General features: G+C 51.2%; 5 non-coding genes and 3 pseudogenes across 5 annotated transcripts; all 8 read right to left on the bottom strand.

The window, feature by feature from the left end:
• Window positions 1-766: 766 nt before the first annotated feature.
• Window positions 767-885, bottom strand: LOC124750812. Its single transcript, XR_007011973.1, has one exon. It is a non-coding gene; the product is annotated as a 5S ribosomal RNA (ribosomal RNA).
• Window positions 886-2,017: 1,132 nt separating this feature from the next.
• On the bottom strand, window positions 2,018-2,136 carry LOC124750811. The gene has a single exon (XR_007011972.1). It is a non-coding gene; the product is annotated as a 5S ribosomal RNA (ribosomal RNA).
• Window positions 2,137-3,273: 1,137 nt separating this feature from the next.
• Window positions 3,274-3,392, bottom strand: LOC124750806. The gene has a single exon (XR_007011971.1). It is a non-coding gene; the product is annotated as a 5S ribosomal RNA (ribosomal RNA).
• A 1,137-nt stretch (window positions 3,393-4,529) lies between these two features.
• LOC124750794 lies at window positions 4,530-4,648 on the bottom strand. Its single transcript, XR_007011960.1, has one exon. It is a non-coding gene; the product is annotated as a 5S ribosomal RNA (ribosomal RNA).
• A 1,132-nt stretch (window positions 4,649-5,780) lies between these two features.
• LOC124750782 lies at window positions 5,781-5,899 on the bottom strand. The gene has a single exon (XR_007011949.1). It is a non-coding gene; the product is annotated as a 5S ribosomal RNA (ribosomal RNA).
• A 6,682-nt stretch (window positions 5,900-12,581) lies between these two features.
• On the bottom strand, window positions 12,582-12,699 carry LOC124750810 (annotated as a pseudogene).
• Window positions 12,700-19,382: 6,683 nt separating this feature from the next.
• Window positions 19,383-19,500, bottom strand: LOC124750809 (annotated as a pseudogene).
• Window positions 19,501-26,182: 6,682 nt separating this feature from the next.
• LOC124750808 lies at window positions 26,183-26,300 on the bottom strand (annotated as a pseudogene).
• Window positions 26,301-27,185: the final 885 nt, after the last annotated feature.

The following is a 27,185-nucleotide window of genomic DNA, read 5'->3' as shown; positions in this document are numbered from 1 at the left end:
CCTCACACCAGGTGTCTGCGTAGTTCGCAGTGCATTCGCACCATTCCTATCCCTGTCCCCGTCCCGACTTGTCCCGACTTTGCTCGACTGCCGCTCGCTGCCGCTCGGGTCGTGGCCCATATGACAGTACAAGCACGACAAACATCTGCGAGACGGCCGTGGGCCTAACGGGCGTGTCCGAGACGCCGTTTGCGGCGGGTAGGGCAGCGCCGTGCCGTGGAAAGGTGCGAAAACAGGGACGCAGGACACAGGAGGGTCGCCAAAGCATCCATCTCTTCTAGCGACGAAAGAGAAATTTTTGTTTACAAATCTGCAGCCGTACAATGCAACAAAACAATAAGCCCTGACGTATTTCAGAACGTATCTGTCGGTTCGTACTGTTTTGTTATCTCCAGAGACTCTTTGGAAATCTTCCTTGGCACATTCTTCTTCGAGCTGAGGCCATTAATATCGTATCTTATGTTTATTACAGTCGTTTATTTTCAATTTCTTTTTGTTGGAACTTTGCACTGCTACGAAACAGTAGGAGGCCCGGGCTTATTTCAGATCACATCTGTCGATTCGTAGTGTTTCGTTATTGTCAAGGATTTCTTGGCACGTTTAAATTGCTGAAGGAAGCATCTTTGTCACAACGGAAAGGTAGTATGAAAAGAGGGCTGGCAGGGGTAGCGATGCAAAAAGGAGAAAATGTAAGGGATCCAACAGCACCTTTCTTTTTTTATTGGGCTGCCAGGGGTAGCGACATAATAACAAAAAAAAAGAAGGGAGCCAACAGCACCCGGGTTTCCCAGGCGGTCACCCATCCAAGTACTAACCGGGCCCAATGATGCTTAACTTCGGTGATCGGACGAGAACCGGTGCAATCATCATGGTATGGCCGTTGGCACTCATGTAATGTAGGAGCACGGCAGAATACGCGTTCGGCTTCTCTCCCAATACACAAAATGTTAGTTTTCCGCCGCATTTGACGAAAGCACTTCCTTCCGCAACAGCCGGCTCCTCGAGGACGGCGCGGGGGGCGCGCCCGGCGTCCCAGCGGAGCGACGGCCGAATTAGCGGGCGCACCGCCGCGTGTGTGAGACGCACTGCTGCTCGTTGCACGTCCTGTCATTCGCTGGGCGCGTGCAGCCTTCGACACTAGCGGAGGGCGCATCTTGTCCCTGGTGTCCAGCGGAGGGCCTGTGCGGGGTGTGGCAGTGTCGTGCTGGAGGGCGCCACTGGTAGCGATGTGGGCTTCCTCGCCTCGCCTCGCCTCACACCAGGTGTCTGCGTAGTTCGCAGTGCATTCGCACCATTCCTATCCCTGTCCCCGTCCCGACTTGTCCCGACTTTGCTCGACTGCCGCTCGCTGCCGCTCGGGTCGTGGCCCATATGACAGTACAAGCACGACAAACATCTGCGAGACGGCCGTGGGCCTAACGGGCGTGTCCGAGACGCCGTTTGCGGCGGGTAGGGCAGCGCCGTGCCGTGGAAAGGTGCGAAAACAGGGACGCAGGACACAGGAGGGTCGCCAAAGCATCCATCTCTTCTAGCGACGAAAGAGAAATTTTTGTTTACAAATCTGCAGCCGTACAATGCAACAAAACAATAAGCCCTGACGTATTTCAGAACGTATCTGTCGGTTCGTACTGTTTTGTTATCTCCAGAGACTCTTTGGAAATCTTCCTTGGCACATTCTTCTTCGAGCTGAGGCCATTAATATCGTATCTTATGTTTATTACAGTCGTTTATTTTCAATTTCTTTTTGTTGGAACTTTGCACTGCTACGAAACAGTAGGAGGCCCGGGCTTATTTCAGATCACATCTGTCGATTCGTAGTGTTTCGTTATTGTCAAGGATTTCTTGGCACGTTTAAATTGCTGAAGGAAGCATCTTTGTCACAACGGAAAGGTAGTATGAAAAGAGGGCTGGCAGGGGTAGCGATGCAAAAAGGAGAAAATGTAAGGGATCCAACAGCACCTTTCTTTTTTTATTGGGCTGCCAGGGGTAGCGACATAATAACAAAAAAAAAGAAGGGAGCCAACAGCACCCGGGTTTCCCAGGCGGTCACCCATCCAAGTACTAACCGGGCCCAATGATGCTTAACTTCGGTGATCGGACGAGAACCGGTGCAATCATCATGGTATGGCCGTTGGCACTCATGTAATGTAGGAGCACGGCAGAATACGCGTTCGGCTTCTCTCCCAATACACAAAATGTTAGTTTTCCGCCGCATTTGACGAAAGCACTTCCTTCCGCAACAGCCGGCTCCTCGAGGACGGCGCGGGGGGCGCGCCCGGCGTCCCAGCGGAGCGACGGCCGAATTAGCGGGCGCACCGCCGCGTGTGTGAGACGCACTGCTGCTCGTTGCACGTCCTGTCATTCGCTGGGCGCGTGCAGCCTTCGACACTAGCGGAGGGCGCATCTTGTCCCTGGTGTCCAGCGGAGGGCCTGTGCGGGGTGTGGCAGTGTCGTGCTGGAGGGCGCCACTGGTAGCGATGTGGGCTTCCTCGCCTCGCCTCGCCTCGCCTCACACCAGGTGTCTGCGTAGTTCGCAGTGCATTCGCACCATTCCTATCCCTGTCCCCGTCCCGACTTGTCCCGACTTTGCTCGACTGCCGCTCGCTGCCGCTCGGGTCGTGGCCCATATGACAGTACAAGCACGACAAACATCTGCGAGACGGCCGTGGGCCTAACGGGCGTGTCCGAGACGCCGTTTGCGGCGGGTAGGGCAGCGCCGTGCCGTGGAAAGGTGCGAAAACAGGGACGCAGGACACAGGAGGGTCGCCAAAGCATCCATCTCTTCTAGCGACGAAAGAGAAATTTTTGTTTACAAATCTGCAGCCGTACAATGCAACAAAACAATAAGCCCTGACGTATTTCAGAACGTATCTGTCGGTTCGTACTGTTTTGTTATCTCCAGAGACTCTTTGGAAATCTTCCTTGGCACATTCTTCTTCGAGCTGAGGCCATTAATATCGTATCTTATGTTTATTACAGTCGTTTATTTTCAATTTCTTTTTGTTGGAACTTTGCACTGCTACGAAACAGTAGGAGGCCCGGGCTTATTTCAGATCACATCTGTCGATTCGTAGTGTTTCGTTATTGTCAAGGATTTCTTGGCACGTTTAAATTGCTGAAGGAAGCATCTTTGTCACAACGGAAAGGTAGTATGAAAAGAGGGCTGGCAGGGGTAGCGATGCAAAAAGGAGAAAATGTAAGGGATCCAACAGCACCTTTCTTTTTTTATTGGGCTGCCAGGGGTAGCGACATAATAACAAAAAAAAAGAAGGGAGCCAACAGCACCCGGGTTTCCCAGGCGGTCACCCATCCAAGTACTAACCGGGCCCAATGATGCTTAACTTCGGTGATCGGACGAGAACCGGTGCAATCATCATGGTATGGCCGTTGGCACTCATGTAATGTAGGAGCACGGCAGAATACGCGTTCGGCTTCTCTCCCAATACACAAAATGTTAGTTTTCCGCCGCATTTGACGAAAGCACTTCCTTCCGCAACAGCCGGCTCCTCGAGGACGGCGCGGGGGGCGCGCCCGGCGTCCCAGCGGAGCGACGGCCGAATTAGCGGGCGCACCGCCGCGTGTGTGAGACGCACTGCTGCTCGTTGCACGTCCTGTCATTCGCTGGGCGCGTGCAGCCTTCGACACTAGCGGAGGGCGCATCTTGTCCCTGGTGTCCAGCGGAGGGCCTGTGCGGGGTGTGGCAGTGTCGTGCTGGAGGGCGCCACTGGTAGCGATGTGGGCTTCCTCGCCTCGCCTCGCCTCGCCTCACACCAGGTGTCTGCGTAGTTCGCAGTGCATTCGCACCATTCCTATCCCTGTCCCCGTCCCGACTTGTCCCGACTTTGCTCGACTGCCGCTCGCTGCCGCTCGGGTCGTGGCCCATATGACAGTACAAGCACGACAAACATCTGCGAGACGGCCGTGGGCCTAACGGGCGTGTCCGAGACGCCGTTTGCGGCGGGTAGGGCAGCGCCGTGCCGTGGAAAGGTGCGAAAACAGGGACGCAGGACACAGGAGGGTCGCCAAAGCATCCATCTCTTCTAGCGACGAAAGAGAAATTTTTGTTTACAAATCTGCAGCCGTACAATGCAACAAAACAATAAGCCCTGACGTATTTCAGAACGTATCTGTCGGTTCGTACTGTTTTGTTATCTCCAGAGACTCTTTGGAAATCTTCCTTGGCACATTCTTCTTCGAGCTGAGGCCATTAATATCGTATCTTATGTTTATTACAGTCGTTTATTTTCAATTTCTTTTTGTTGGAACTTTGCACTGCTACGAAACAGTAGGAGGCCCGGGCTTATTTCAGATCACATCTGTCGATTCGTAGTGTTTCGTTATTGTCAAGGATTTCTTGGCACGTTTAAATTGCTGAAGGAAGCATCTTTGTCACAACGGAAAGGTAGTATGAAAAGAGGGCTGGCAGGGGTAGCGATGCAAAAAGGAGAAAATGTAAGGGATCCAACAGCACCTTTCTTTTTTTATTGGGCTGCCAGGGGTAGCGACATAATAACAAAAAAAAAGAAGGGAGCCAACAGCACCCGGGTTTCCCAGGCGGTCACCCATCCAAGTACTAACCGGGCCCAATGATGCTTAACTTCGGTGATCGGACGAGAACCGGTGCAATCATCATGGTATGGCCGTTGGCACTCATGTAATGTAGGAGCACGGCAGAATACGCGTTCGGCTTCTCTCCCAATACACAAAATGTTAGTTTTCCGCCGCATTTGACGAAAGCACTTCCTTCCGCAACAGCCGGCTCCTCGAGGACGGCGCGGGGGGCGCGCCCGGCGTCCCAGCGGAGCGACGGCCGAATTAGCGGGCGCACCGCCGCGTGTGTGAGACGCACTGCTGCTCGTTGCACGTCCTGTCATTCGCTGGGCGCGTGCAGCCTTCGACACTAGCGGAGGGCGCATCTTGTCCCTGGTGTCCAGCGGAGGGCCTGTGCGGGGTGTGGCAGTGTCGTGCTGGAGGGCGCCACTGGTAGCGATGTGGGCTTCCTCGCCTCGCCTCGCCTCACACCAGGTGTCTGCGTAGTTCGCAGTGCATTCGCACCATTCCTATCCCTGTCCCCGTCCCGACTTGTCCCGACTTTGCTCGACTGCCGCTCGCTGCCGCTCGGGTCGTGGCCCATATGACAGTACAAGCACGACAAACATCTGCGAGACGGCCGTGGGCCTAACGGGCGTGTCCGAGACGCCGTTTGCGGCGGGTAGGGCAGCGCCGTGCCGTGGAAAGGTGCGAAAACAGGGACGCAGGACACAGGAGGGTCGCCAAAGCATCCATCTCTTCTAGCGACGAAAGAGAAATTTTTGTTTACAAATCTGCAGCCGTACAATGCAACAAAACAATAAGCCCTGACGTATTTCAGAACGTATCTGTCGGTTCGTACTGTTTTGTTATCTCCAGAGACTCTTTGGAAATCTTCCTTGGCACATTCTTCTTCGAGCTGAGGCCATTAATATCGTATCTTATGTTTATTACAGTCGTTTATTTTCAATTTCTTTTTGTTGGAACTTTGCACTGCTACGAAACAGTAGGAGGCCCGGGCTTATTTCAGATCACATCTGTCGATTCGTAGTGTTTCGTTATTGTCAAGGATTTCTTGGCACGTTTAAATTGCTGAAGGAAGCATCTTTGTCACAACGGAAAGGTAGTATGAAAAGAGGGCTGGCAGGGGTAGCGATGCAAAAAGGAGAAAATGTAAGGGATCCAACAGCACCTTTCTTTTTTTATTGGGCTGCCAGGGGTAGCGACATAATAACAAAAAAAAAGAAGGGAGCCAACAGCACCCGGGTTTCCCAGGCGGTCACCCATCCAAGTACTAACCGGGCCCAATGATGCTTAACTTCGGTGATCGGACGAGAACCGGTGCAATCATCATGGTATGGCCGTTGGCACTCATGTAATGTAGGAGCACGGCAGAATACGCGTTCGGCTTCTCTCCCAATACACAAAATGTTAGTTTTCCGCCGCATTTGACGAAAGCACTTCCTTCCGCAACAGCCGGCTCCTCGAGGACGGCGCGGGGGGCGCGCCCGGCGTCCCAGCGGAGCGACGGCCGAATTAGCGGGCGCACCGCCGCGTGTGTGAGACGCACTGCTGCTCGTTGCACGTCCTGTCATTCGCTGGGCGCGTGCAGCCTTCGACACTAGCGGAGGGCGCATCTTGTCCCTGGTGTCCAGCGGAGGGCCTGTGCGGGGTGTGGCAGTGTCGTGCTGGAGGGCGCCACTGGTAGCGATGTGGGCTTCCTCGCCTCGCCTCGCCTCACACCAGGTGTCTGCGTAGTTCGCAGTGCATTCGCACCATTCCTATCCCTGTCCCCGTCCCGACTTGTCCCGACTTTGCTCGACTGCCGCTCGCTGCCGCTCGGGTCGTGGCCCATATGACAGTACAAGCACGACAAACATCTGCGAGACGGCCGTGGGCCTAACGGGCGTGTCCGAGACGCCGTTTGCGGCGGGTAGGGCAGCGCCGTGCCGTGGAAAGGTGCGAAAACAGGGACGCAGGACACAGGAGGGTCGCCAAAGCATCCATCTCTTCTAGCGACGAAAGAGAAATTTTTGTTTACAAATCTGCAGCCGTACAATGCAACAAAACAATAAGCCCTGACGTATTTCAGAACGTATCTGTCGGTTCGTACTGTTTTGTTATCTCCAGAGACTCTTTGGAAATCTTCCTTGGCACATTCTTCTTCGAGCTGAGGCCATTAATATCGTATCTTATGTTTATTACAGTCGTTTATTTTCAATTTCTTTTTGTTGGAACTTTGCACTGCTACGAAACAGTAGGAGGCCCGGGCTTATTTCAGATCACATCTGTCGATTCGTAGTGTTTCGTTATTGTCAAGGATTTCTTGGCACGTTTAAATTGCTGAAGGAAGCATCTTTGTCACAACGGAAAGGTAGTATGAAAAGAGGGCTGGCAGGGGTAGCGATGCAAAAAGGAGAAAATGTAAGGGATCCAACAGCACCTTTCTTTTTTTATTGGGCTGCCAGGGGTAGCGACATAATAACAAAAAAAAAGAAGGGAGCCAACAGCACCTTTTTTTTTTTTATTTTTTTTTTACAATAAGTGAAATGAAAATAATGAGAAAAACAGAGAAAAACGCAAAACAGTCACCACTACGACTGAGAACTGAAACAGCAACAAAATTCCCGTCACGCCACAAACTGGGAAAAAACGAATAATGAAATTAAGAAAACTGACGCACAGGGCAAAACAGAAAATATGGCAAGAACGCCCAGAAAAAACGAAAAGACTTCTGATTTCGTTCGGTGATCAAGGGACGTCAAATGTCGTTCCAGAAAATTTGAAAAAGTCGCAGTAACGCATATTCATACCGTGTCGCTCAAAGGCAAGTGAAGAGATAAGAGAAAATAAAACGTCGATGCTACGCAGGTACGGAAAGCCGTGCAAAAGCATGCGCCAGTGCGGCCTGCAAAAAATTAGCAAAATTTCGCCGATAGTGTGGCGATGCCTGAATCTGAAGATGTTGGGTCCATAGATAGGTGAGAAAGCCCAGATCGGTAGACAACTTGAGGGAGAAGAGAGCAAACACCGTGTGGCCAAAGATCCACACCGTGGCATTTCGCTTCGTGGTGGGGTAAACGACACACTGCGGAATTAAGACAGCATCCACTGTAACAGTGCGAGTGTCCACCCTCTGAATCAAACGAATCATGTCCCTGGCGACTTCCCAAACACGGCGGAAGCGGTCACACGCAAAGCGGTGTTCAATAGTGTCGTCGGCAGTACACACGTCACACTCACCAGACGGGATGAGATTTATAGAATAAAGTTTGGAGTTGGTAGGGATGGTGCGATGCACCACCTTGTACCACACCGCGTGGACGGAAGCCGGGAGAACGTCATTGGCGAGGTTTTTCCACACTGCCACCCAGTTGCAGCGTGGCAACCGATACTCCCACTTGCAGCGAACGGGAGGTCCGCGGAAAGCCGTGCAGACAGCGCTAACCGTGTGGACGGAGATGTCACAGAGCGCCAGGTAACTATTATCAAGAAAGTAGCGGCGCACATAAGAAAGGTAGAACGGGATGTGCGACACAGAAACAGGGGCCACTTCAGAAAGAGGACGGTAACGATTAAAAACAAACGCAGTGGGACCGCAAGGAGCTTTCTGAATAACAGCAGTAGTTCGCTTCCAAAAAAGGGCCGCACATTTGGCGGAAAAATCAACTAGTCCTAAACCGCCATCGGACAGGTCCAAGGTGCAGACAGCATGCGATACCTTAAAAATCTCCCCCCTCCATAAAAACCAGTAAACCGCCTGTTGGATGGCGCGCCCCAACTGCTTGGGGACCGGGAGAACCTGCGCAAGGTACCATGCTCGCGCCAAGATATTGACATTTATCAAATGCACCTTATCCCGAAGGGCCACATTCCGGACCGCATAGATCCTGGCAACCGCACGAATCCGATACAGCGTAGGCCGCCAATTCAAGGCTGCCATCTGCTGTGGGTTCGAAGATAGAAGTATCCCAAGAACGGTAGGCTGCAGCTGGACACAAAACCAGTCCCTATGTAGGGTACGTGCGCGGGCGGTGAGCGGCAAAAGCACAGTTTTCCGGGGATTGATAACCGCCCCCGTAGCCTTTCCAAAGTTGTGCAAAACAACATGCAACCTGTCAACGTCGTCGATATGTTCAATAAATACGCCAAGGTCATCAGCATATGCGCGACAAACCAATCTGGTAGTCCCCATCTGAATGCCGCGACAGTCCTGACTGATAGAACGGAGGAGGGGATCCAGCGCAATGGCAAAAAGCGCCATGGAAAGTGGACACCCCTGCCGCACGGAACGACCCACACGGAAAGCAGGAGTGAGACGACCATTGACACATATACGGGAAGTAGCAGGTTGCAACAAATGCGTCACGAATCGGGTAAATATATAACCAAACCCCATGCGTACCATAACCCGACGCAAATAAAAATGACTAATGCGGTCAAAGGCATTTTTAAAGTCAACTAATAAAATCGCCGCTGTCCGGAGCCGAGCACTTTTCACATATCCTATACAGTCTCTGTAAGCAAGGATAGCGTCAAAGATATTCCGATCTCGGACCGCACATGTTTGCTGATCACTAAGTACGGTCGGCAAGACGTTTTTAAGTCGCTGAGCGACGCAGCGCGTAACGATCTTGTAGTCAGCATTTAATAAAGTAATCGGACGGACAGCATCGATATGAGGTACAGCACGGGATTTGGGAACAAGCGTCACAACCCCCTCCACAAAGGCAGTTGGTACAGTCACACCATTGCGAATATCGTTCGCTAAATCCACTAAAATCTCACTTAAAAGGGGAAAAAATTTCGAATAAAATTCCGCAGGAATCCCATCGGGACCCGGAGACTTCCCTTTGGGACTCCGCCGAACGGCGTCGAAAACTTCATCGGACGTATAGGCGTCATTTAAAAGATGCCTGTCCGGGCGAGTTAAAACATGTGGAACAACCCGCAAGAAATCTCGCAACGTATCGGAATCAACGTCAACATCACGGAAAAGCGATGCAAAATGTTCGAAGATATCGTTTTCAATGTCCGACTGTACAGAAGTCCGACCGCCGTTCCGCAACTGCCAAACAGTAATGCGCAAACGTTCGCGGCGTTTGCGTTCCCGATTTAAATGATAAATGGACAGAGGTTCCCCAGCAACAAAACCTGCAGGCTGACTGCGGACGGTCACCCCATCACTAGCGGCACGCATGTCAATTAAAAGCTGAGCTTGAAATCGCTTCAGAGTGGGCAACAAATCGGGCCGTGACGTCACTCGCAACGCCAAATCGCGTAAACAATCCTGGCGGAAGCGAGCCGTCGCCCGACGCCAGCGTGCCGCCTCACGGCTATAATCGATTAAAAAGTTGCGAATCGCCGGCTTAGCGATCGCAACCCACCACTCAATGGTGCTGCTATGACCGCCGCGAGTTCGCACCAACCTCTGCCACATACGGTTAAAACTAGTCACAAAATGGTCGTCATTAAGTAAACTACAATTAAACTTCCACAAATTAGTACGACGAGGAACACACAAACGAGGTAATAAAAGACGACAGGAATAGCTGGAGTGGTCGGAAAATATGACAGGAGACACGTCAGCAGTACAAATACGGGCAGACAACTGCCTAGACACATAAATGCGATCGAGACGGCTACGCCCCGCACCGTAAAAATATGTGAAATAAGTAAAATCGGGGTGTAAAACACGCCACGTGTCGAGCAAATGAAAACTAGTGACCAAAGCACCCAGTTCGTGGCATTGGTTCGGACGCGGCTCCTGATCTCTGTCGTCTAAAACACAATTAAAATCACCCCCGACGATTAAAGTATCGACATTCCTAGATAAAAGCTGACATAAATCCCTACCATAAAATTCAGCCCTGGCCGGTTTAACATTTCCCGACGGAGCGTACACATTCACAAACAAAATGCCAAAAATGGTACAGGCAACAGCACGACCGGTCGGTAAAATGTCAACATTAGAAACAGGTAAGCCAGAACGTACTAAAATTGCAGTGCCCGTATCAGAATCAGGCGCAACATTGTCAATCACAATAAAATCAGTAAAATCGTTCAAATATAAAAGCGCTTCACAAGTCACCTCCTGTAAAAAGGCGACGTGACAGTGATTATCATACAAAAAATCTTTAAGAAGCATTGCTTTCTGCGGATTTCGCAGCTTATTAAGATTTACCGTTAAAATGTTCCACTGGCTACAATCGGGAAACATATATACGTAAAACACAGGGAAAAAACAAGAACAGAAAAACATGAAAACGCGTAAAACACAATAAAACATACCAACGTGCGCGGAGGGGGAAGGACATACAAAGAGTCGCACTAATGGGAATCACCTGCCTCAACATCCTCCGACCATGCCCGTGATTGACTAGGAGGGGGGGGCGGAGGCGGTGGGGTCCCGGAAACTGTGACGGGATCCCCCGCGATGGAATGCTCCACAGCGGGCATTACGACATCAGAAGATAAGGCCGGCACCAAATCGTGGGTGGAAGGGGGGGCACGACGATGGTGCGAATCTTCGGCCTTTCGTTTTGTTGGTAAGGGTGGGGGCGTCACAGACACAGGCGGATCTACCGCCATGTCGGAATCGGCAGCGAAAAACGGTTGACTCAAGAATGTTTTTAGGTGTTGAACCGTGATATCACGTTGCTGCGTGGCAGTTACAACAGCACCCTCTGGCTGGGTGCGGGAAGATGTCTGCTTTTTCGCCTGCCGCCTGCCGCCCCCTCCCTGAGACGGGCGCTGGCCGAGATCGGCCCCGGAGCGCGCAGCCGGCTGTCGGGAGGTCGGTTGACCAACCGACTGAGCGTGAGGGGGGGCAGGAGAACGCGCCACCGGAGACGGACTCCGATTTTTGGCCGAAACACCACGCGTATCGAAAGAAGCAGAACTACTGGCACTACGCAAACGCGGTGTGCCAGAAGCCCGAGCAACATTCCGGTCTCTACGGGGTTTAGGCGCAGTAAAAGCCTCACTGTCAACAACAACATCACCGGCAACAGAGACACTGTCGGGGACGGGAGTTGGAACAACCGCCGATTTATCGGGTTCCGCAACCGGGACAGGATGCGGAACAACGGCCGACAGCGGCACGGATTTCGGTGAAACATCGTCCACTATCGGTTTTTTAGTAATAGGTACAGGTGTCGCATCCGCGACCAAAGAGGGCTCAACAGGAGGTACAGAAACAAAGTCACTATCGGGAACAGACGTATCCATGGCGTCAGCGGCGGTCGGCACAGGGGGGACGGCTGCGAGCTGCACACGTGCGGGGGGGGGGCGGAACCTAAACTCGTCGCAGCAACAGAGGCAAAACTAGGCCCACCTAACACATCCACACGTGGCAACTGAACAGGCGGCCTACGTTTAGGGCAGTTTTGTCGGTAATGACCGACAGCACCACAAAAAGAGCACGTCTGAGGTTGACCACTATATGTTATGAAAGCACGATGACCGTTAACTAGCAAAAAGGACGGAATATGCTGTCGTACGACCATCTTAACACTCCTCACGCCATTTTCAACTTGAAAAACATAGGCGGAGGACCACTTTTCTTTAGTAACAGATAGCACGGTCCCGTACGGCCGCAAATGACGAGATATCGTGTCATTCCGAATTTCAAAAGGCAAGTTAAACACACGAACATTTCGAAGGCCAAACCCACCATGAGAAATATTCACATTACTAATGCGACCGTCTAGATGTCTAAATTTACGGACGCCATTATTAACATTGACAACAGTATCACATAATTCCGGAGTTTTCAACTTCAAAAACACAGAATTAATAAAAGTGTCAAACTGAACACCAAGAACGTCATCGGTCGATAAACACAATTCCTCGAGTATCCAGCGATGAATTTCGAAAGCTGACGGTTTTCCGACGGAACTATCGAATTCACATTGTACGTTATTTTCACGCTCTTCACTAGCATCATAGAAACTTTCCATTACTTACGGACTTGATGAAATGTAGCCGCGAGGCAGAAGACAGACGGCACACGAGGCGCCGCCGACCAAGTCGCACACGGAAGTACTGCTCGCTCGGCACCGAGGTGTTGCCAGGCGGGCAGCCAGCCAAGTACTAACCGGGCCCAATGATGCTTAACTTCGGTGATCGGACGAGAACCGGTGCAATCATCATGGTATGGCCGTTGGCACTCATGTAATGTAGGAGCACGGCAGAATACGCGTTCGGCTTCTCTCCCAATACACAAAATGTTAGTTTTCCGCCGCATTTGACGAAAGCACTTCCTTCCGCAACAGCCGGCTCCTCGAGGACGGCGCGGGGGGCGCGCCCGGCGTCCCAGCGGAGCGACGGCCGAATTAGCGGGCGCACCGCCGCGTGTGTGAGACGCACTGCTGCTCGTTGCACGTCCTGTCATTCGCTGGGCGCGTGCAGCCTTCGACACTAGCGGAGGGCGCATCTTGTCCCTGGTGTCCAGCGGAGGGCCTGTGCGGGGTGTGGCAGTGTCGTGCTGGAGGGCGCCACTGGTAGCGATGTGGGCTTCCTCGCCTCGCCTCGCCTCACACCAGGTGTCTGCGTAGTTCGCAGTGCATTCGCACCATTCCTATCCCTGTCCCCGTCCCGACTTGTCCCGACTTTGCTCGACTGCCGCTCGCTGCCGCTCGGGTCGTGGCCCATATGACAGTACAAGCACGACAAACATCTGCGAGACGGCCGTGGGCCTAACGGGCGTGTCCGAGACGCCGTTTGCGGCGGGTAGGGCAGCGCCGTGCCGTGGAAAGGTGCGAAAACAGGGACGCAGGACACAGGAGGGTCGCCAAAGCATCCATCTCTTCTAGCGACGAAAGAGAAATTTTTGTTTACAAATCTGCAGCCGTACAATGCAACAAAACAATAAGCCCTGACGTATTTCAGAACGTATCTGTCGGTTCGTACTGTTTTGTTATCTCCAGAGACTCTTTGGAAATCTTCCTTGGCACATTCTTCTTCGAGCTGAGGCCATTAATATCGTATCTTATGTTTATTACAGTCGTTTATTTTCAATTTCTTTTTGTTGGAACTTTGCACTGCTACGAAACAGTAGGAGGCCCGGGCTTATTTCAGATCACATCTGTCGATTCGTAGTGTTTCGTTATTGTCAAGGATTTCTTGGCACGTTTAAATTGCTGAAGGAAGCATCTTTGTCACAACGGAAAGGTAGTATGAAAAGAGGGCTGGCAGGGGTAGCGATGCAAAAAGGAGAAAATGTAAGGGATCCAACAGCACCTTTCTTTTTTTATTGGGCTGCCAGGGGTAGCGACATAATAACAAAAAAAAAAGAAGGGAGCCAACAGCACCTTTTTTTTTTTTTATTTTTTTTTTACAATAAGTGAAATGAAAATAATGAGAAAAACAGAGAAAAACGCAAAACAGTCACCACTACGACTGAGAACTGAAACAGCAACAAAATTCCCGTCACGCCACAAACTGGGAAAAAACGAATAATGAAATTAAGAAAACTGACGCACAGGGCAAAACAGAAAATATGGCAAGAACGCCCAGAAAAAACGAAAAGACTTCTGATTTCGTTCGGTGATCAAGGGACGTCAAATGTCGTTCCAGAAAATTTGAAAAAGTCGCAGTAACGCATATTCATACCGTGTCGCTCAAAGGCAAGTGAAGAGATAAGAGAAAATAAAACGTCGATGCTACGCAGGTACGGAAAGCCGTGCAAAAGCATGCGCCAGTGCGGCCTGCAAAAAATTAGCAAAATTTCGCCGATAGTGTGGCGATGCCTGAATCTGAAGATGTTGGGTCCATAGATAGGTGAGAAAGCCCAGATCGGTAGACAACTTGAGGGAGAAGAGAGCAAACACCGTGTGGCCAAAGATCCACACCGTGGCATTTCGCTTCGTGGTGGGGTAAACGACACACTGCGGAATTAAGACAGCATCCACTGTAACAGTGCGAGTGTCCACCCTCTGAATCAAACGAATCATGTCCCTGGCGACTTCCCAAACACGGCGGAAGCGGTCACACGCAAAGCGGTGTTCAATAGTGTCGTCGGCAGTACACACGTCACACTCACCAGACGGGATGAGATTTATAGAATAAAGTTTGGAGTTGGTAGGGATGGTGCGATGCACCACCTTGTACCACACCGCGTGGACGGAAGCCGGGAGAACGTCATTGGCGAGGTTTTTCCACACTGCCACCCAGTTGCAGCGTGGCAACCGATACTCCCACTTGCAGCGAACGGGAGGTCCGCGGAAAGCCGTGCAGACAGCGCTAACCGTGTGGACGGAGATGTCACAGAGCGCCAGGTAACTATTATCAAGAAAGTAGCGGCGCACATAAGAAAGGTAGAACGGGATGTGCGACACAGAAACAGGGGCCACTTCAGAAAGAGGACGGTAACGATTAAAAACAAACGCAGTGGGACCGCAAGGAGCTTTCTGAATAACAGCAGTAGTTCGCTTCCAAAAAAGGGCCGCACATTTGGCGGAAAAATCAACTAGTCCTAAACCGCCATCGGACAGGTCCAAGGTGCAGACAGCATGCGATACCTTAAAAATCTCCCCCCTCCATAAAAACCAGTAAACCGCCTGTTGGATGGCGCGCCCCAACTGCTTGGGGACCGGGAGAACCTGCGCAAGGTACCATGCTCGCGCCAAGATATTGACATTTATCAAATGCACCTTATCCCGAAGGGCCACATTCCGGACCGCATAGATCCTGGCAACCGCACGAATCCGATACAGCGTAGGCCGCCAATTCAAGGCTGCCATCTGCTGTGGGTTCGAAGATAGAAGTATCCCAAGAACGGTAGGCTGCAGCTGGACACAAAACCAGTCCCTATGTAGGGTACGTGCGCGGGCGGTGAGCGGCAAAAGCACAGTTTTCCGGGGATTGATAACCGCCCCCGTAGCCTTTCCAAAGTTGTGCAAAACAACATGCAACCTGTCAACGTCGTCGATATGTTCAATAAATACGCCAAGGTCATCAGCATATGCGCGACAAACCAATCTGGTAGTCCCCATCTGAATGCCGCGACAGTCCTGACTGATAGAACGGAGGAGGGGATCCAGCGCAATGGCAAAAAGCGCCATGGAAAGTGGACACCCCTGCCGCACGGAACGACCCACACGGAAAGCAGGAGTGAGACGACCATTGACACATATACGGGAAGTAGCAGGTTGCAACAAATGCGTCACGAATCGGGTAAATATATAACCAAACCCCATGCGTACCATAACCCGACGCAAATAAAAATGACTAATGCGGTCAAAGGCATTTTTAAAGTCAACTAATAAAATCGCCGCTGTCCGGAGCCGAGCACTTTTCACATATCCTATACAGTCTCTGTAAGCAAGGATAGCGTCAAAGATATTCCGATCTCGGACCGCACATGTTTGCTGATCACTAAGTACGGTCGGCAAGACGTTTTTAAGTCGCTGAGCGACGCAGCGCGTAACGATCTTGTAGTCAGCATTTAATAAAGTAATCGGACGGACAGCATCGATATGAGGTACAGCACGGGATTTGGGAACAAGCGTCACAACCCCCTCCACAAAGGCAGTTGGTACAGTCACACCATTGCGAATATCGTTCGCTAAATCCACTAAAATCTCACTTAAAAGGGGAAAAAATTTCGAATAAAATTCCGCAGGAATCCCATCGGGACCCGGAGACTTCCCTTTGGGACTCCGCCGAACGGCGTCGAAAACTTCATCGGACGTATAGGCGTCATTTAAAAGATGCCTGTCCGGGCGAGTTAAAACATGTGGAACAACCCGCAAGAAATCTCGCAACGTATCGGAATCAACGTCAACATCACGGAAAAGCGATGCAAAATGTTCGAAGATATCGTTTTCAATGTCCGACTGTACAGAAGTCCGACCGCCGTTCCGCAACTGCCAAACAGTAATGCGCAAACGTTCGCGGCGTTTGCGTTCCCGATTTAAATGATAAATGGACAGAGGTTCCCCAGCAACAAAACCTGCAGGCTGACTGCGGACGGTCACCCCATCACTAGCGGCACGCATGTCAATTAAAAGCTGAGCTTGAAATCGCTTCAGAGTGGGCAACAAATCGGGCCGTGACGTCACTCGCAACGCCAAATCGCGTAAACAATCCTGGCGGAAGCGAGCCGTCGCCCGACGCCAGCGTGCCGCCTCACGGCTATAATCGATTAAAAAGTTGCGAATCGCCGGCTTAGCGATCGCAACCCACCACTCAATGGTGCTGCTATGACCGCCGCGAGTTCGCACCAACCTCTGCCACATACGGTTAAAACTAGTCACAAAATGGTCGTCATTAAGTAAACTACAATTAAACTTCCACAAATTAGTACGACGAGGAACACACAAACGAGGTAATAAAAGACGACAGGAATAGCTGGAGTGGTCGGAAAATATGACAGGAGACACGTCAGCAGTACAAATACGGGCAGACAACTGCCTAGACACATAAATGCGATCGAGACGGCTACGCCCCGCACCGTAAAAATATGTGAAATAAGTAAAATCGGGGTGTAAAACACGCCACGTGTCGAGCAAATGAAAACTAGTGACCAAAGCACCCAGTTCGTGGCATTGGTTCGGACGCGGCTCCTGATCTCTGTCGTCTAAAACACAATTAAAATCACCCCCGACGATTAAAGTATCGACATTCCTAGATAAAAGCTGACATAAATCCCTACCATAAAATTCAGCCCTGGCCGGTTTAACATTTCCCGACGGAGCGTACACATTCACAAACAAAATGCCAAAAATGGTACAGGCAACAGCACGACCGGTCGGTAAAATGTCAACATTAGAAACAGGTAAGCCAGAACGTACTAAAATTGCAGTGCCCGTATCAGAATCAGGCGCAACATTGTCAATCACAATAAAATCAGTAAAATCGTTCAAATATAAAAGCGCTTCACAAGTCACCTCCTGTAAAAAGGCGACGTGACAGTGATTATCATACAAAAAATCTTTAAGAAGCATTGCTTTCTGCGGATTTCGCAGCTTATTAAGATTTACCGTTAAAATGTTCCACTGGCTACAATCGGGAAACATATATACGTAAAACACAGGGAAAAAACAAGAACAGAAAAACATGAAAACGCGTAAAACACAATAAAACATACCAACGTGCGCGGAGGGGGAAGGACATACAAAGAGTCGCACTAATGGGAATCACCTGCCTCAACATCCTCCGACCATGCCCGTGATTGACTAGGAGGGGGGGGCGGAGGCGGTGGGGTCCCGGAAACTGTGACGGGATCCCCCGCGATGGAATGCTCCACAGCGGGCATTACGACATCAGAAGATAAGGCCGGCACCAAATCGTGGGTGGAAGGGGGGGCACGACGATGGTGCGAATCTTCGGCCTTTCGTTTTGTTGGTAAGGGTGGGGGCGTCACAGACACAGGCGGATCTACCGCCATGTCGGAATCGGCAGCGAAAAACGGTTGACTCAAGAATGTTTTTAGGTGTTGAACCGTGATATCACGTTGCTGCGTGGCAGTTACAACAGCACCCTCTGGCTGGGTGCGGGAAGATGTCTGCTTTTTCGCCTGCCGCCTGCCGCCCCCTCCCTGAGACGGGCGCTGGCCGAGATCGGCCCCGGAGCGCGCAGCCGGCTGTCGGGAGGTCGGTTGACCAACCGACTGAGCGTGAGGGGGGGCAGGAGAACGCGCCACCGGAGACGGACTCCGATTTTTGGCCGAAACACCACGCGTATCGAAAGAAGCAGAACTACTGGCACTACGCAAACGCGGTGTGCCAGAAGCCCGAGCAACATTCCGGTCTCTACGGGGTTTAGGCGCAGTAAAAGCCTCACTGTCAACAACAACATCACCGGCAACAGAGACACTGTCGGGGACGGGAGTTGGAACAACCGCCGATTTATCGGGTTCCGCAACCGGGACAGGATGCGGAACAACGGCCGACAGCGGCACGGATTTCGGTGAAACATCGTCCACTATCGGTTTTTTAGTAATAGGTACAGGTGTCGCATCCGCGACCAAAGAGGGCTCAACAGGAGGTACAGAAACAAAGTCACTATCGGGAACAGACGTATCCATGGCGTCAGCGGCGGTCGGCACAGGGGGGACGGCTGCGAGCTGCACACGTGCGGGGGGGGGCGGAACCTAAACTCGTCGCAGCAACAGAGGCAAAACTAGGCCCACCTAACACATCCACACGTGGCAACTGAACAGGCGGCCTACGTTTAGGGCAGTTTTGTCGGTAATGACCGACAGCACCACAAAAAGAGCACGTCTGAGGTTGACCACTATATGTTATGAAAGCACGATGACCGTTAACTAGCAAAAAGGACGGAATATGCTGTCGTACGACCATCTTAACACTCCTCACGCCATTTTCAACTTGAAAAACATAGGCGGAGGACCACTTTTCTTTAGTAACAGATAGCACGGTCCCGTACGGCCGCAAATGACGAGATATCGTGTCATTCCGAATTTCAAAAGGCAAGTTAAACACACGAACATTTCGAAGGCCAAACCCACCATGAGAAATATTCACATTACTAATGCGACCGTCTAGATGTCTAAATTTACGGACGCCATTATTAACATTGACAACAGTATCACATAATTCCGGAGTTTTCAACTTCAAAAACACAGAATTAATAAAAGTGTCAAACTGAACACCAAGAACGTCATCGGTCGATAAACACAATTCCTCGAGTATCCAGCGATGAATTTCGAAAGCTGACGGTTTTCCGACGGAACTATCGAATTCACATTGTACGTTATTTTCACGCTCTTCACTAGCATCATAGAAACTTTCCATTACTTACGGACTTGATGAAATGTAGCCGCGAGGCAGAAGACAGACGGCACACGAGGCGCCGCCGACCAAGTCGCACACGGAAGTACTGCTCGCTCGGCACCGAGGTGTTGCCAGGCGGGCAGCCAGCCAAGTACTAACCGGGCCCAATGATGCTTAACTTCGGTGATCGGACGAGAACCGGTGCAATCATCATGGTATGGCCGTTGGCACTCATGTAATGTAGGAGCACGGCAGAATACGCGTTCGGCTTCTCTCCCAATACACAAAATGTTAGTTTTCCGCCGCATTTGACGAAAGCACTTCCTTCCGCAACAGCCGGCTCCTCGAGGACGGCGCGGGGGGCGCGCCCGGCGTCCCAGCGGAGCGACGGCCGAATTAGCGGGCGCACCGCCGCGTGTGTGAGACGCACTGCTGCTCGTTGCACGTCCTGTCATTCGCTGGGCGCGTGCAGCCTTCGACACTAGCGGAGGGCGCATCTTGTCCCTGGTGTCCAGCGGAGGGCCTGTGCGGGGTGTGGCAGTGTCGTGCTGGAGGGCGCCACTGGTAGCGATGTGGGCTTCCTCGCCTCGCCTCGCCTCACACCAGGTGTCTGCGTAGTTCGCAGTGCATTCGCACCATTCCTATCCCTGTCCCCGTCCCGACTTGTCCCGACTTTGCTCGACTGCCGCTCGCTGCCGCTCGGGTCGTGGCCCATATGACAGTACAAGCACGACAAACATCTGCGAGACGGCCGTGGGCCTAACGGGCGTGTCCGAGACGCCGTTTGCGGCGGGTAGGGCAGCGCCGTGCCGTGGAAAGGTGCGAAAACAGGGACGCAGGACACAGGAGGGTCGCCAAAGCATCCATCTCTTCTAGCGACGAAAGAGAAATTTTTGTTTACAAATCTGCAGCCGTACAATGCAACAAAACAATAAGCCCTGACGTATTTCAGAACGTATCTGTCGGTTCGTACTGTTTTGTTATCTCCAGAGACTCTTTGGAAATCTTCCTTGGCACATTCTTCTTCGAGCTGAGGCCATTAATATCGTATCTTATGTTTATTACAGTCGTTTATTTTCAATTTCTTTTTGTTGGAACTTTGCACTGCTACGAAACAGTAGGAGGCCCGGGCTTATTTCAGATCACATCTGTCGATTCGTAGTGTTTCGTTATTGTCAAGGATTTCTTGGCACGTTTAAATTGCTGAAGGAAGCATCTTTGTCACAACGGAAAGGTAGTATGAAAAGAGGGCTGGCAGGGGTAGCGATGCAAAAAGGAGAAAATGTAAGGGATCCAACAGCACCTTTCTTTTTTTATTGGGCTGCCAGGGGTAGCGACATAATAACAAAAAAAAAAGAAGGGAGCCAACAGCACCTTTTTTTTTTTTTATTTTTTTTTTACAATAAGTGAAATGAAAATAATGAGAAAAACAGAGAAAAACGCAAAACAGTCACCACTACGACTGAGAACTGAAACAGCAACAAAATTCCCGTCACGCCACAAACTGGGAAAAAACGAATAATGAAATTAAGAAAACTGACGCACAGGGCAAAACAGAAAATATGGCAAGAACGCCCAGAAAAAACGAAAAGACTTCTGATTTCGTTCGGTGATCAAGGGACGTCAAATGTCGTTCCAGAAAATTTGAAAAAGTCGCAGTAACGCATATTCATACCGTGTCGCTCAAAGGCAAGTGAAGAGATAAGAGAAAATAAAACGTCGATGCTACGCAGGTACGGAAAGCCGTGCAAAAGCATGCGCCAGTGCGGCCTGCAAAAAATTAGCAAAATTTCGCCGATAGTGTGGCGATGCCTGAATCTGAAGATGTTGGGTCCATAGATAGGTGAGAAAGCCCAGATCGGTAGACAACTTGAGGGAGAAGAGAGCAAACACCGTGTGGCCAAAGATCCACACCGTGGCATTTCGCTTCGTGGTGGGGTAAACGACACACTGCGGAATTAAGACAGCATCCACTGTAACAGTGCGAGTGTCCACCCTCTGAATCAAACGAATCATGTCCCTGGCGACTTCCCAAACACGGCGGAAGCGGTCACACGCAAAGCGGTGTTCAATAGTGTCGTCGGCAGTACACACGTCACACTCACCAGACGGGATGAGATTTATAGAATAAAGTTTGGAGTTGGTAGGGATGGTGCGATGCACCACCTTGTACCACACCGCGTGGACGGAAGCCGGGAGAACGTCATTGGCGAGGTTTTTCCACACTGCCACCCAGTTGCAGCGTGGCAACCGATACTCCCACTTGCAGCGAACGGGAGGTCCGCGGAAAGCCGTGCAGACAGCGCTAACCGTGTGGACGGAGATGTCACAGAGCGCCAGGTAACTATTATCAAGAAAGTAGCGGCGCACATAAGAAAGGTAGAACGGGATGTGCGACACAGAAACAGGGGCCACTTCAGAAAGAGGACGGTAACGATTAAAAACAAACGCAGTGGGACCGCAAGGAGCTTTCTGAATAACAGCAGTAGTTCGCTTCCAAAAAAGGGCCGCACATTTGGCGGAAAAATCAACTAGTCCTAAACCGCCATCGGACAGGTCCAAGGTGCAGACAGCATGCGATACCTTAAAAATCTCCCCCCTCCATAAAAACCAGTAAACCGCCTGTTGGATGGCGCGCCCCAACTGCTTGGGGACCGGGAGAACCTGCGCAAGGTACCATGCTCGCGCCAAGATATTGACATTTATCAAATGCACCTTATCCCGAAGGGCCACATTCCGGACCGCATAGATCCTGGCAACCGCACGAATCCGATACAGCGTAGGCCGCCAATTCAAGGCTGCCATCTGCTGTGGGTTCGAAGATAGAAGTATCCCAAGAACGGTAGGCTGCAGCTGGACACAAAACCAGTCCCTATGTAGGGTACGTGCGCGGGCGGTGAGCGGCAAAAGCACAGTTTTCCGGGGATTGATAACCGCCCCCGTAGCCTTTCCAAAGTTGTGCAAAACAACATGCAACCTGTCAACGTCGTCGATATGTTCAATAAATACGCCAAGGTCATCAGCATATGCGCGACAAACCAATCTGGTAGTCCCCATCTGAATGCCGCGACAGTCCTGACTGATAGAACGGAGGAGGGGATCCAGCGCAATGGCAAAAAGCGCCATGGAAAGTGGACACCCCTGCCGCACGGAACGACCCACACGGAAAGCAGGAGTGAGACGACCATTGACACATATACGGGAAGTAGCAGGTTGCAACAAATGCGTCACGAATCGGGTAAATATATAACCAAACCCCATGCGTACCATAACCCGACGCAAATAAAAATGACTAATGCGGTCAAAGGCATTTTTAAAGTCAACTAATAAAATCGCCGCTGTCCGGAGCCGAGCACTTTTCACATATCCTATACAGTCTCTGTAAGCAAGGATAGCGTCAAAGATATTCCGATCTCGGACCGCACATGTTTGCTGATCACTAAGTACGGTCGGCAAGACGTTTTTAAGTCGCTGAGCGACGCAGCGCGTAACGATCTTGTAGTCAGCATTTAATAAAGTAATCGGACGGACAGCATCGATATGAGGTACAGCACGGGATTTGGGAACAAGCGTCACAACCCCCTCCACAAAGGCAGTTGGTACAGTCACACCATTGCGAATATCGTTCGCTAAATCCACTAAAATCTCACTTAAAAGGGGAAAAAATTTCGAATAAAATTCCGCAGGAATCCCATCGGGACCCGGAGACTTCCCTTTGGGACTCCGCCGAACGGCGTCGAAAACTTCATCGGACGTATAGGCGTCATTTAAAAGATGCCTGTCCGGGCGAGTTAAAACATGTGGAACAACCCGCAAGAAATCTCGCAACGTATCGGAATCAACGTCAACATCACGGAAAAGCGATGCAAAATGTTCGAAGATATCGTTTTCAATGTCCGACTGTACAGAAGTCCGACCGCCGTTCCGCAACTGCCAAACAGTAATGCGCAAACGTTCGCGGCGTTTGCGTTCCCGATTTAAATGATAAATGGACAGAGGTTCCCCAGCAACAAAACCTGCAGGCTGACTGCGGACGGTCACCCCATCACTAGCGGCACGCATGTCAATTAAAAGCTGAGCTTGAAATCGCTTCAGAGTGGGCAACAAATCGGGCCGTGACGTCACTCGCAACGCCAAATCGCGTAAACAATCCTGGCGGAAGCGAGCCGTCGCCCGACGCCAGCGTGCCGCCTCACGGCTATAATCGATTAAAAAGTTGCGAATCGCCGGCTTAGCGATCGCAACCCACCACTCAATGGTGCTGCTATGACCGCCGCGAGTTCGCACCAACCTCTGCCACATACGGTTAAAACTAGTCACAAAATGGTCGTCATTAAGTAAACTACAATTAAACTTCCACAAATTAGTACGACGAGGAACACACAAACGAGGTAATAAAAGACGACAGGAATAGCTGGAGTGGTCGGAAAATATGACAGGAGTCACGTCAGCAGTACAAATACGGGCAGACAACTGCCTAGACACATAAATGCGATCGAGACGGCTACGCCCCGCACCGTAAAAATATGTGAAATAAGTAAAATCGGGGTGTAAAACACGCCACGTGTCGAGCAAATGAAAACTAGTGACCAAAGCACCCAGTTCGTGGCATTGGTTCGGACGCGGCTCCTGATCTCTGTCGTCTAAAACACAATTAAAATCACCCCCGACGATTAAAGTATCGACATTCCTAGATAAAAGCTGACATAAATCCCTACCATAAAATTCAGCCCTGGCCGGTTTAACATTTCCCGACGGAGCGTACACATTCACAAACAAAATGCCAAAAATGGTACAGGCAACAGCACGACCGGTCGGTAAAATGTCAACATTAGAAACAGGTAAGCCAGAACGTACTAAAATTGCAGTGCCCGTATCAGAATCAGGCGCAACATTGTCAATCACAATAAAATCAGTAAAATCGTTCAAATATAAAAGCGCTTCACAAGTCACCTCCTGTAAAAAGGCGACGTGACAGTGATTATCATACAAAAAATCTTTAAGAAGCATTGCTTTCTGCGGATTTCGCAGCTTATTAAGATTTACCGTTAAAATGTTCCACTGGCTACAATCGGGAAACATATATACGTAAAACACAGGGAAAAAACAAGAACAGAAAAACATGAAAACGCGTAAAACACAATAAAACATACCAACGTGCGCGGAGGGGGAAGGACATACAAAGAGTCGCACTAATGGGAATCACCTGCCTCAACATCCTCCAACCATGCCCGTGATTGACTAGGAGGGGGGGGCGGAGGCGGTGGGGTCCCGGAAACTGTGACGGGATCCCCCGCGATGGAATGCTCCACAGCGGGCATTACGACATCAGAAGATAAGGCCGGCACCAAATCGTGGGTGGAAGGGGGGGCACGACGATGGTGCGAATCTTCGGCCTTTCGTTTTGTTGGTAAGGGTGGGGGCGTCACAGACACAGGCGGATCTACCGCCATGTCGGAATCGGCAGCGAAAAACGGTTGACTCAAGAATGTTTTTAGGTGTTGAACCGTGATATCACGTTGCTGCGTGGCAGTTACAACAGCACCCTCTGGCTGGGTGCGGGAAGATGTCTGCTTTTTCGCCTGCCGCCTGCCGCCCCCTCCCTGAGACGGGCGCTGGCCGAGATCGGCCCCGGAGCGCGCAGCCGGCTGTCGGGAGGTCGGTTGACCAACCGACTGAGCGTGAGGGGGGGCAGGAGAACGCGCCACCGGAGACGGACTCCGATTTTTGGCCGAAACACCACGCGTATCGAAAGAAGCAGAACTACTGGCACTACGCAAACGCGGTGTGCCAGAAGCCCGAGCAACATTCCGGTCTCTACGGGGTTTAGGCGCAGTAAAAGCCTCACTGTCAACAACAACATCACCGGCAACAGAGACACTGTCGGGGACGGGAGTTGGAACAACCGCCGATTTATCGGGTTCCGCAACCGGGACAGGATGCGGAACAACGGCCGACAGCGGCACGGATTTCGGTGAAACATCGTCCACTATCGGTTTTTTAGTAATAGGTACAGGTGTCGCATCCGCGACCAAAGAGGGCTCAACAGGAGGTACAGAAACAAAGTCACTATCGGGAACAGACGTATCCATGGCGTCAGCGGCGGTCGGCACAGGGGGGACGGCTGCGAGCTGCACACGTGCGGGGGGGGCGGAACCTAAACTCGTCGCAGCAACAGAGGCAAAACTAGGCCCACCTAACACATCCACACGTGGCAACTGAACAGGCGGCCTACGTTTAGGGCAGTTTTGTCGGTAATGACCGACAGCACCACAAAAAGAGCACGTCTGAGGTTGACCACTATATGTTATGAAAGCACGATGACCGTTAACTAGCAAAAAGGACGGAATATGCTGTCGTACGACCATCTTAACACTCCTCACGCCATTTTCAACTTGAAAAACATAGGCGGAGGACCACTTTTCTTTAGTAACAGATAGCACGGTCCCGTACGGCCGCAAATGACGAGATATCGTGTCATTCCGAATTTCAAAAGGCAAGTTAAACACACGAACATTTCGAAGGCCAAACCCACCATGAGAAATATTCACATTACTAATGCGACCGTCTAGATGTCTAAATTTACGGACGCCATTATTAACATTGACAACAGTATCACATAATTCCGGAGTTTTCAACTTCAAAAACACAGAATTAATAAAAGTGTCAAACTGAACACCAAGAACGTCATCGGTCGATAAACACAATTCCTCGAGTATCCAGCGATGAATTTCGAAAGCTGACGGTTTTCCGACGGAACTATCGAATTCACATTGTACGTTATTTTCACGCTCTTCACTAGCATCATAGAAACTTTCCATTACTTACGGACTTGATGAAATGTAGCCGCGAGGCAGAAGACAGACGGCACACGAGGCGCCGCCGACCAAGTCGCACACGGAAGTACTGCTCGCTCGGCACCGAGGTGTTGCCAGGCGGGCAGCCAGCCAAGTACTAACCGGGCCCAATGATGCTTAACTTCGGTGATCGGACGAGAACCGGTGCAATCATCATGGTATGGCCGTTGGCACTCATGTAATGTAGGAGCACGGCAGAATACGCGTTCGGCTTCTCTCCCAATACACAAAATGTTAGTTTTCCGCCGCATTTGACGAAAGCACTTCCTTCCGCAACAGCCGGCTCCTCGAGGACGGCGCGGGGGGCGCGCCCGGCGTCCCAGCGGAGCGACGGCCGAATTAGCGGGCGCACCGCCGCGTGTGTGAGACGCACTGCTGCTCGTTGCACGTCCTGTCATTCGCTGGGCGCGTGCAGCCTTCGACACTAGCGGAGGGCGCATCTTGTCCCTGGTGTCCAGCGGAGGGCCTGTGCGGGGTGTGGCAGTGTCGTGCTGGAGGGCGCCACTGGTAGCGATGTGGGCTTCCTCGCCTCGCCTCGCCTCACACCAGGTGTCTGCGTAGTTCGCAGTGCATTCGCACCATTCCTATCCCTGTCCCCGTCCCGACTTGTCCCGACTTTGCTCGACTGCCGCTCGTTGCCGCTCGGGTCGTGGCCCATATGACAGTACAAGCACGACAAACATCTGCGAGACGGCCGTGGGCCTAACGGGCGTGTCCGAGACGCCGTTTGCGGCGGGTAGGGCAGCGCCGTGCCGTGGAAAGGTGCGAAAACAGGGACGCAGGACACAGGAGGGTCGCCAAAGCATCCATCTCTTCTAGCGACGAAAGAGAAATTTTTGTTTACAAATCTGCAGCCGTACAATGCAACAAAACAATAAGCCCTGACGTATTTCAGAACGTATCTGTCGGTTCGTACTGTTTTGTTATCTCCAGAGACTCTTTGGAAATCTTCCTTGGCACATTCTTCTTCGAGCTGAGGCCATTAATATCGTATCTTATGTTTATTACAGTCGTTTATTTTCAATTTCTTTTTGTTGGAACTTTGCACTGCTACGAA

This window comes from Schistocerca piceifrons, unplaced genomic scaffold, assembly GCF_021461385.2.
Source record: "Schistocerca piceifrons isolate TAMUIC-IGC-003096 unplaced genomic scaffold, iqSchPice1.1 HiC_scaffold_446, whole genome shotgun sequence".
Lineage (NCBI taxonomy): Eukaryota > Metazoa > Arthropoda > Insecta > Orthoptera > Acrididae > Schistocerca > Schistocerca piceifrons.
This window is presented reverse-complemented; position numbering and strand designations above follow the sequence as displayed.